A 12115-nucleotide genomic window follows, 5' to 3' on the forward strand; every position below is an offset into this window, starting at 1 on the left:
GACAAGAATTCTTTTGACTAGGGATTAGGGATGTACGAATCCCTTACCTTGCGTACGCGGGGGGGGGGGGTCCGTGAGGGGGGAGATCGGTTCCTCCCCCCCCCCGGAATCCTCGCTGGCCGGCTCCACTCTGCGTTCACTCCACAGAGCTGCTGGCCTGCTCCATTCTGCCAGCGATACGGCCGCCATTGTCGTCCGTACCACTGCTGGGCAGAAACAGGAAGTGATCTGGACACAAATGGCATCTGTGACGCTGTTTACGTCCCTGTATTTTCTAGGGATGTACGAAAGTTCCGCCACAGATCTTGGGGAGGCCAAATGCCAGCGCATTCGGCCCCCTGAAATCGGTGGTGGAACGGCCTGCCACCCCCTGCCCCCCTGGGACGAGACTTACCTTGGGCAGATCTTCCTGGCAGTGGCGGCTCTGGCAGCAGCGGTGGTTTGGCGGCGGCGGCTGCAGCGGCCAGTCTTCCGACCAGCTGCCGCCGCCGCCATTTCCAGTTAAAAAACAAAACAAAACGTGATAGGCTACGTAAAGATTTACATAGCCTATCACGGCTAGGTTTTAAAAAAAACCCATGATAGGCTACATAAATCTTTACGTAGCCTATCATGGCTGACTTTTTTTTTTAAAAAGATGCACGTACGCAAATGGCGGCACTATCTACGCTATTTGCGTCCCCCTTATTTTCGCCGTCCTAGTCTACGTAAATGTTTACGTAGACTAAGACGTGCCAAAATAAGGAATGCAAATGGCGTGCTTTTTTAAAGTCAGCCATGATAGGCTACGTAAACATTTACGTAGCCTATCACGACTGACTGCAGGGACGCAAATGGCGGCGGCTACATTTGCGTCCCTGCTAGCCAGCGGCCAGATGTCCGGCTGCTGGGGGACCTGGCCAGCGGCTCCGCAGAATCGCTGCGGAGCACAGCCGGAGCGCCTCCCCCCCGGTGAGGATTCCAGGGGGAGGGACGGAATGCCTCCCCCCCAACCATAAACATAATTCACGAAAGGTAAGTACCTTTTGTACATCCCTAGTATTTTCTCGTGATAGGCTACGCTTTTGAATTTGCGTAGATAGTTGCATAGTCTATCATGAGAAAATACAGGGGTGCAAATGGCGTTGTGGACGCCATTTGCATCTGGATCACTTCCTGAACGGAGCTTCTGGGAGGGGGGATTCGGTCCGCGTGGGTCCGGGAGGCAGAGGTGAGTACATCTGTTCCGCCATGGACTCTGGGGTGTTTGTGTGAATTCAATGGTATTCAGCCTCATTTGAGTCCATGGCGGATTCTGCGGACATCCCTACTAGGGATACCGGAGAAATTCGAAATGGATTAAAATGAGCTCGGTTTTTTAAGAATCTGACCTGCGAAATCTACTGCAGAGAGCCCCCCTCAGGCTGTGTGGAGTCCGTGGACTTTTGGATGAGTTTTTTACTTTCCCGAAATGTACGCATATAAATCTGTAGAAAAATACATTTCTGCCAAGGAAACGCTGAATGGAATGGGGGGCAATACATTAAATGTTATGTACTGAGGTAAACTATGTAAATACCTACATAGATATTTACCTAAATATTTACATATTTTTCCACATGATGAAAAAAAGTATTCGCATCTGTCTGTGGGCGGATGATGGAATGAAAGGTGCCCGACAATCCATGAAACACAGAAGAAGCGGATTTTACACAGTCTGTACATCCCTATCTGTGACCTCTGAACACCCATTAAGATATAACTGTATGGTAATAAGATGTAATCCTGATGGAATTTGTTTTAGTTCAGTTTCTATTTTGGTTTGTTTTTGTTTTATTTTGCTTTGTTAATATTACTGAAATTCAATAAAGATCTGCATAAAAATAGAAAAAAGGAAAAGAACATCCCATAGCCGAGGAAAAAGAGAATGAAAACCACACCCAACTATTCTACACAGTCATCATACTTCCTTTTGGAAGCATGCAACTGGGGAGAGAAGACATATTAGTGTGCAGCTGGATCCAACAAAAAGATCCCAGGCATCAAGGAGGAAGTAGGATCCGTATCTCTTTTATGAAATGGAACTGCAAATAAGACCACAGCAAAGGGAGAAGAAGAGATAGCATCTGAACGTGATCATAAGAGGCAGGTGCCAAGCTTTAGGGATTTGACTTGGCAAAGATGAGAGCAGCAGGTCAACAGGTTCTCAAATGGATGTCTACGGTGTTGATGCTATTCCAGCTAGACAGCCAATTGTGTTGTTACCAGCCGAGCGTCAGCAACAGCAGGGGTAGCAGCAGGACGTCTTTTTCTGTGAGCAAGTTGGGATGTGGCATCAGGGGGGACAGCACTGCAGGGCACAGAAGCAAGGGGAGAAGCATGAGTGTCCACCACAGCTGGTGACCCAGCATGTGATGGTGGATCCATTGGTTGAAGAAGAGGAGGAGCCCCAACAGCTGCAACCCATCTTGGAGGATGACGGGCAAGGCTGGAAGAGACAGAGATGCATGATTGTGTGCTGTCAAGCAGGAATGGTTCCCCAATGTGACAGCTCATCTCTGGGGGCTGCCGGTTGCTGACCTCTGCAGGACGAGTTCCAGGCCCAAGCTTTTGGACCTAGGCACCATCTTAGTTTCCCACAATGCCCCTGATGTGGTATTGCTTGGGGGCATTATGGGAGGTTAACATGACAGCCAGGCCCAGCCACTAGGCAGTGATCAGGGCACCTTGGGAAGAATGAATGGGGCCCCACAGCTGGGCATCAGTACCGGGCTTGCCAGGGAGCTGGCAACTTGGCAGATGCCGAAGAATTCCAGGTACTGATGCCAACGCTGGACCTCTATTCAAGATCTGAGACCTCCTTGGAAGGCCCTAACAAGACACATACGTCTTGATTTGAAGCGTTCCTATACTGTCCATCGATCAATGGTTCCCAGGGTGATCTCAGTAAGAATACGACAATAAATGAATAGATAATATTAAAAGCAGTAGATTAGAAATGCCAGGACTCAACATTTAGAATAAAACTGTTTTCCTCTGGCATAGCATAGATAACAGCATAGGTAGTGGGTGATCTCCTGTGTGTGGGCTTTCTAGAAGTGGGAAGCCACCACCAAAAAGGCCCTGTCTTCAGTTGCCACCCAGCTCACCTCAGATGGTGGAGGCCTCACCTCACTTGGTTTCTGTATGGAATAACTCTTGCTTATCTGTTTATCACCAGCTGCAGAGAACAGTGCTCAATTCAGCATTAAGCTTTTGGACCTAGAAACCACAATGCCCCTGATGTAGTATTGCTCTGGCACATTGCGGTACACTAACATGACACTAGGCACTGATCAGCACACCCTGGGAAGAATGAATGGGTGGCTGGTTAGCTAGGCATTAGTACTGAGCCCTGCCAGGGAGCTGGGGTCTTAGTAGATGCCTAAGCATTCCAAGTAGTGATGCTGACTCCGGACCCCTGTGCTAGATTGCAAGACCTCCATGTAAGGCCTTAGCAAGATTCTTAAAAAAATAAATAAATAAATACTGATCTTAAATGATCCTATACTGTCCTTCAGTCATGGGTTGCCAAGGCAGATCACAATATGATAAAACAGCATACAACCTTATATATACCTGCCTGAGGATTGAGATCTGTTGAGGGGCCCTCCTCTGTGTCCCACCAGTGTGAGACATACACTATGGTGGGACATGGGAGAGGGCCTTCTCTGCTGCGGCACACTGGCTGTGGAATGCCCTCCCCTTGGAGGCCCAATTGGCACAGATGTAGGTTTTGTTTCAGCGCCAAGTTAAAACATGGCTTTTCACCAGAGCCTTTGAGGGCGAATTGAATTCCCTAAAGTTGCACACTGTTTTAACTGTTCTGTTGTTTTAGATTTTTTAACTGGTATTAGCTTGTTTAATGGCTTAATATGCTTTTAGCTATTTAAATTATTCACTGTTTTATACTGTTTAAATTGATTTTATTTGTATGCCCCCCTGAGATCTTAATGATATAGGGCGGGAGACAAATGTTTCAAATACATACATACAGATATACAATAAATTGGTGATATTAAAAGCAGTAGGTAAAAAGCCACTGAACTCAAAACTAAGAATAAAAGGGCTTTTATCTACCACCAAAATGATAACAGCATAGGTACCAGAAAAATAGAACTAAGGGATGAACATCAATAGAATAATATGCAGAACAATTGGGGTAATATTAAAAAAGTTCAGTGTACAGACTGGTAAGTTTACGGAACCCAGAGATTCACCGAAGAGGTCTTTTATACAGCTCCATGTAAAAATGATAACTGCTGCATGAACCATCAATGTATCCATCCCTGTCCAGATGGTGAACCATCTTTTGACTCACCTATACTGATCTGGGTCATAATTGTTATTAAGACACTGGCATAAAATGTCTTATTAAACCTAATAACAATGCTGATTCTCAAGTATGACCAGAAGGCACGTAGGGAATTATGAATAAGAATGTTTACATCTATGGAACTGCTTCCCAGAATCCATTAACTCATGGCTATGCCGGCTACTCCAAAAACATCTGATTCATCATGGTGTGCTCCATTAAGTTCTATTGCATTTTTTAAAATCCCCATCCTAAAAAATACATTTCCAGTGTAGCTGTTAAAGCCAATTCTATTCATTAAGGAGGACAAGCTACCTTTGGCATCACCCAGCAAAGCAACTGTGTAATTCATCCATTTTACACCTAAATGAAACTTTCACTCGAGTTCCCACCACATCACTACAAGCCAGAAATCCAAAACAAATTTGGGTCAGCTTTCTAAAATTAGACACAAAAAATAATAATCTGAGGAATGTTTGCTTTACAGGGGTCTACTTTTGAAAGGGCTTTGGAAACTTCAGCTGATTCAAAATTAGGAATGTGCAAATCAGAAAACTGCTGATCATAGAATCATAGAATCGTAGGGTTGGAAGCATCCTACAAGACCATCGAGTCCAACCCCCTGATCAATGCAGGAAGCCTGATTCCCAGGCGGTCTCCCATCCAAGTACAAACCAGGGCTGACTGACCCTGCTTAGCTTCCCAGATCAGACAAAATCAGTCACATCCAGCCCTTTGCTCGACATCATAGAATCATAGGGTTGGAAGGGGCCTACAAGACCATCGAGTCCAACCCCCTGCTCAGTGCAGGAAGCCTGATTCCCAGGTGGTCTACCATCCAAGTACTAACCAGGGTTGACCCGATGATGCCATCAACGTTCTCCAAATTCCACTTTGAAGCTCATTCTCTCTCATGTTTGTATCAGATAGTGAGCTTTTGTTCTTGTTTGCATGGGAGTTAATGCATATTTTGGGGTGCATTTTTCAAAACATTTGCATCAGCTGTGTGTGTGTGTTTGAAATATATGCATTTTCACTCATTGATCCAAGTGTGTTGGTGCACAAGTACAAATTTTTCTGTGCTCGTTGTTCAAATGTATGCATTTTTTGAACACATTTCCCTCCCACCCCAAATTGAATCAGGAGCCTGGAAATGTAGGGACATTGAGTGCAGATTGTATTTGGGCCCATGTTCAGCTGTGGAATGTGCGAACTGGGTAAATTCTAGTCAAAAACAAGCTGAAATATAGTTCTCATACATCCCTATTCAAAATGCCACAGCAAAGATGTGAGTAGGTGACCACCCATGGAATCAGATTACAAATACTGTAGAATACGTACACTGCTTACCAATTATTTTCTGGGTACAATTCCAAACGTTGGAGATTTGAGCAAGTTACAAACTGAATTTCAGCAGTGGAGTATACGTGAGAGGGCACAACAGAAGAATGGAAGAAACAAGGCTAAATAAGGGACAAATGAACGTACATGGAGATACTTTTGCATAGTCTCTGCTTCAGGTGGGAACAAGCAGTTAAGGCAAAGGTTTTACTGGGATATGAATAGGAAATGAGTAGTGGAATGAAATGCCCTACCCTGTGTCTGGCTTGTCTGGCCACGGGGGGGGGGGGCATTGCGGGCAGGAGTGGGGTGAGGAGATGTGGGTGGCCACCATTGGCAGACACCAGCGGCACCACCAGGGGTGGGAGGGGTCTGAGAGGTGCTCTTAGCTTTCCAGTGCCCCTTCTCAACTCCTCTTTGCAGCTCAGCTCCCTCCCTCCCTCCCTGTATGCAGCGTGGGTTCTGTTGGTCACCGTTTTGGGGGCTGAGTAGGAATTTTTAGGGATGTACGAAACCCCCCTTACCTGGCTTCGCCGGGTTCCGCTGGGCAGGGGAGGCGCTCTGTCCCTCCCCCCGGAATCCTGGCCGGCCAGCTCTGCTCCGCGGAGATTCCACGGAGCCGCCGGCCGGCTCCATCAGCAGCCGGACATCTGGCCGTTGGCTAGCAGGGACGGAAATGGCAGCGGCCATAGCTGCCGCCATTTGCGTCCCTGTATTCAGCCGTGATAGGCTACATAAAGACTTACGTAGCCTATCATGTCTGGGTTAAAAACAAAACAAAACACGCGTACGCAAATGGCGGCGGCTACGGCTGCCGCCATTTGCGTTCCCTATTTTTGGTTGTCAGTCTACATAAATATTTACGTAGACTAAGATGGCGAAACTAAGGGGGAACGCAAATAGCATCTGCTACGCTATTTGTGTTCCCCCTTAGCTTCGCTGTCTTAGTCTACGTAAATATTTACGCAGACTAAGAAAACCAAAAATAGGGAACGCAAATGGTGGTGGCCGTAGCCGCCGCCATTTGCGTACGTGCTTTTTTTTTTTTAACCCAGACGTGATAGGCTACGTAAGTCTTTTTTGGGGGGGGGAAGACTGGAAATGGTGGTGGCGGCGGCAGCCGGTTGGAAGACCAGCCGCTGCTGCGACCTCCGCCAAAGCCGCCGCTGGAGCCGCCGCCGTCCAGAAGATCCGCCCCAGGTAAGTCTCGTCCCGGGGGGGATCTGTGGGGGGCGGGGGGGTGGCAGGCCATTCTGCCATGGAGTTCGGTGGGCCGAATGCACTGGCATTTGGCCTCACCGAGATCTGTGGTGGAATTCTCTGACATCCCTAGGAATTTTTGGCTCACAGTCTGAGTGGCCAGGGCTGTGGGTCTTTTTGCCTACTTCACACTGTAAGTGGGAAGGATATGTCCACTAGGTTCAGTTTGGCCTTATTCGCTGGTCAGGTTCTCCGACCACATTTTCAGATTGGCTGTCAGGGATGGGCAACGGAAGGAGAACGGGGATGGTGAGCATTCAGGGGCACTGTTTTGTGACAGGTCATGCCTGAGGCCTCCCGCTCTGGGTTTCACGGCTCACTGGGGGGATAAGGGTTTCCTGTGAGGCCAACTCACCTCACCCACCTGGTGTTTTGCAGCCCGGGAGGGGGTGACAGAGGAAGGCCTACCTCCCCCCAAAGGGGTAGTCCTGGGAGTTGTGATGCCTTTGATGCCACTCAGCAGGGTTTGAATGTTTCACCCAATATAGTGCCTGGCCAGTGTGGCTGACACAGATTAGTTGCCCGTCCAGGTCTCCCCCTTTGCAGATGGATCAACAAATGTGGCCCAATTTGATACCAATTACTTGTGTCTTGTCTCTTCATTTACACCTTTACGCTCGCAAACTGGTGTTCAAGGGGAAAGGGGTCCAGGCACAGGGGGAAGCAGGAGCAGAATCATTTAAGGAAGACCCCAGGATTTACTCCCCATTTCCATAAACATCTTGATTTATCAGGCACGTGGAGCTACAAGATACATACAACCCAGCATTCCTATTAGAAATACAGTCCTCTAAGTACCTCCTGGTTTGACATGTGAATTAGAGTGTTATTAGCAGAAGGCCACCTTTAATCATCCTTAATAGGATCTTTGTAATTCATATATAGATATAATCACAGAGGCTGGGCCAACACCATGATGCAGCAGACAGATATGTGCTTTCTTAATTAATGAAGGATTCGCCATTCTTCGCAGGTCTCTCATTTCTGAAGGAAACGCTGATGGAGGTATATAAAAAGATCTCTCTTGACCAGCCTCTTGACAGTGTTCAGTTGAATGTCCTTACTTGCTTCAGTTGCTCAACATGCTAAGTGTCAGGATTGATTCTGAGTGCAGGGAAAAAGTTAGCAGCTCAGATTCAGAAGAGGAACAGATGGAACTAGGGGATGCATTTTCCTAAGCTAGTTCAGATATGGGTAGGCGTGCTTCTCAGGTTACTAACTACCAGATGGCCAGGCTTGAAGATTTCCCTTTGCCCCCCTCTGTGAGAAGCCAGGACAAGGAGGAGGAGGAGAGTGGGAGCTGTGACCTAAGAGATGCTAGACTATGGTGCAGAGCTAAGAGGGAAACATCAAGGGCAGAGCTCAGACGGTTCTGACACATCACCTGCTTAGTGATGTGTGAGAGGCAAGATAGGGAAGCATCACTGAAAGGACGGGACATCCCTCCCTAAGTTAGTCTGGCCATCAAACCTCACTTCAAACTGCAGGCAACGTCATGTTCCTATTTGAATCCCCTGGAGGCATTCCTTTGTAGCCTGAGAGTCTTCGAGGATTTGCATCTATAATAAACCTGTTGATAATGAATTAAAGGCCAGAGACTGAAGCCTCTCTATCTGTGTGTGTGAGTGAATCAGGAAAGAGGGGGCCCAAGGGAAACGTGACAGTAAGACCAATTGGGCTGGTCTTTGTCAACTGAAAAGGCAAAGTCAATAACTTGGACAAAAGTAGATTTCTTCCAGGAACCAAATTCTTTGTGTTTGCTGTTTTGGCAGCTAAGATTAGCTAAGATTAGGCATGTCTACCTTCAGATAGGGATGAATGGATTTTGTTACATCCATTCCTTCATCTGCTCATTGATGGAATCAGATTTTTTAAAGCAGAATTTGTTCTACTTGTGTTAACGCTAGGGATGTCAGAGAATTCCACCATGGATCTCAGTCTGCGGCCACCATTCACTTCCTCATTATAGTCATGATAAGCTACGTAAATAATTACATAGCCTATCACGGCTAACGCAGGGATACCATTTGAGTCCCTGCGGAGGCCGTGATAGGCTATGTAAGTATTTACGTAGCCTATCACAGCAAAAAACCAAAAACAAACAGCGAAATCAAATGGCGGCGGCTACGGTGGCTGCCATTTGCGTTCCTTTTTTTGTGTGTGTGGCCGTAATAGCCTACGTAAATATTTATGTAGCCTATCATGGCAAAATACAGGGACGCAAATGGCAGCGGCTACGACAGCCGACATTTGCATCCCTGTAGGCTGCCCAGCAGCCAGATGTCCAGCTGCGGGCGGCCCCAGCCGGTGGCTCCATGGAATCTCCGCAGAGTGGAGCTGTCCGGAGAGAATTTTGGGGGGAGGGACGGAGCGCCTCCCCCCACCGCGAATGTCACCCTTTGAAAAGGTAAGTGACTTTCGTACATCCCTAGTTAATGCACATTCGCCCTAATCCACTGTTATGCACTTGTGCTAAAGCATATGAGCGAATGTGAATTAGTGCAAATCCCCCCACTTCCAAAGTGGAAAACAAACGAACAAACCACGGTCCATAAGACCACAGAATACATGTGACTCAGAAAAAGCTGGTCCACTGAGGAATCTGCAGGTTGGATTTTTATTTATTTATTGCATTTATATCCTGCCTTTTTTCCTCCTTAAGGGACCCAAAGCAGCATACATAATCCTCCTCCTCTCCATTTTATCTTCACAGCAGCAACCCTGTGAGGTGGGTTGGGCTGACAGTCTGTGACTGGTCCAAAATCACCCAGTGAGCTTCCATGGCCAGATGGGGACTAGAACCCGGATCTCCTGGCTCCCAGTCCAACACTCCAGCCACTACACCACACTGGGTCTAGGTTTGGATTGACAGACATCCAAACTCATTTGAATCCACTGCAGATTTCTTCAGCATCCCTACTTTGGAAATGCTTCTTTATCCAGTGTGGTTCCTGGATACTCAAGTAGTGATGGGGGTGGGCCCCCTAGGCATGTTTGCCTCATACTTTCACTGCTTAAGTTAAGTGGTTAACACTTAACAGAATGGTTAAGGCTAGAATTCTGTATTTTGGGCTAAAAATATGGAACTTGGCACAAGTTCTTATACGTTTATCCCTACTAAACATTGTTTTAATGGATGCCTCCAGGAAGTGTGAGATTGACAAACGTGTGATTCTGTCTTCCAGTCCACAAGCCAGGACAACAATTCTTACCATTTGTGTTCAAAATTGCTAAATATGATTTTTAAAGAAAGGTCTACAAACAGGGAGTTGGAAAATAGGTGGCCAACCTGCAGTCATCACATTTTGCATGTAATCAAAACACATATAAATCATAACCAGGGCCAACCCCACCATTCACAAAGGTTAAGCAACCACTTAAGGCAGGTTAAGCAGGGTGTGTGTGGATTAAAGACCCAGTGATCAACCACACCTCCAGTACAGTATCTTCTATGAGTTGCCACAGCATTGCTTCTGGCAAAATGATTTGGGTGTCAGAAAGTGTCACACATAAGGGTGGGTGAATAGGTCCATTTTGTCTTCTCCTGCATTCAAATGTTTAACGTCTCACATTCTTTCTCTCCCAGATATGGAGAACTTGGGAATTTTGGTAAATTCTCCTAAATTCATTTACTCATTCATTCATTTTATTTATTTATCGTATGGCACATTCCCATCACATTACAATAAAAACATAGAGCACAATAAATATGAAATATAAAATATAGAAGGGAAGATCACAAACGTATGTCTAGGTTACAGATATAGTTTTTGCTTCAGTTGTCACAGCCAGGAAATCAGCAAAGTCTCTACTGTAGGCTCGGTTTTGACACTCTGTCAATATGTGTTGTTGGATAGTTTGTTTTTCAGCCCCACAATCACAATTTGATGAAGTTATTTTGCCCCATTTATAAAGGGCATCTGAACATCTACCATGACCCATGCGAATTCTGTTCAAGGTTGTCCATATTGTACGGGGCTGGTCAAATCCAGATGGTTTTTCCAAGATGCAGGGCAAGCTTCGGCACTGTGGAAGACAGTTTCCTAGCCAATGTTGTTTCCACGTGTTGTGGATATTAAAATCATCTTCTAGAAGAGCTTTAGCGGTGGAAATGGCTGGATGTCTTGATCTTAGCCTGTTTCACTCCACGTAGGTTACATCATTTAATATTGGTAGCTGGAGATTATCAATAATCTTCTGATATCCTTGAAGAAGGGCACTCTTTTGTCTTACATCCAGAGGTAGAATGTGGCTCAAAACAGGCAGCCAGTATGTGGGAGTAAGTTGTATCGTCCCACTAACGATGCACATTGATTCACGCAGTTGTGTATTGATCTTTCTCGTGTACGGAGTCTGTCAGAGAAAGGAGGTGGCAACCTTAAATCAGCACTAACATGGTTAAATATACAAGAACACGGACTTCTAAGAGCAAAGCACTCGAAGTCCTGGTAGTGGATGAATGATTCTGTATGTTTTGGTTTCCCCCACATTTGACTTAAAAAAAAACAAAAAAAACACCTCATGTTCTTTTTGTCCTGAACATGGAGAACTTTGCTAATTCTGGTGAATTCTTATCAAAACTTGAACTGAACCAAAATTCTCATCCATTTGTAGTTTTGGTATTATCACTGCATGTCTGTGGCAAGGTTGATGATTTTAACCCAAAGTTCATAATTACGGGGCCAATCTGCACTAGTGTTTTGTCTCAGTACTGAAAGGGTTGGCTTACTCACCAACCCATTGTCCTGGAATTTTTTCTCTCTCATCATTCCATTTCCCCCCCAGACCACTTTTATGACTTCTCCCTGTAATTGCAGCTTGGTACTGAGTTAGGTGTGTTCCAATCTAGCATAGCTTCAAAGCTGTCACCCCTGTTTTGCAACATTTCCCCTCATGTTCACCTTTGGCCTCAGCTGGAGGAGAAGAGATTTTCAGGCAATAAATCCATGGTTGCCCACTATTTCCTCACCTTTGACAAGTGGGTAGTAATTGTTCAGCAGTTGTTGTTGTTGTTATTAACATTAGGCTAAATTTCAATGCACAGCTACACAGCAGTGTAGCTGTGAATAACCACACAATCATTTTTATTTTAAAACTTGCACTCCTGCACAGCTGTGAAGGTGGACATGCATTTACCAGCCTTAAAAAACAGCAGAACCCTGCTGTGACAGAAGCATGAGC

This window comes from Heloderma suspectum, chromosome 17 (genome assembly GCF_057233095.1).
Source record: "Heloderma suspectum isolate Gila_16-S chromosome 17, 16-S_ref, whole genome shotgun sequence".
Taxonomy (NCBI): Eukaryota; Metazoa; Chordata; class Lepidosauria; order Squamata; family Helodermatidae; genus Heloderma; species Heloderma suspectum.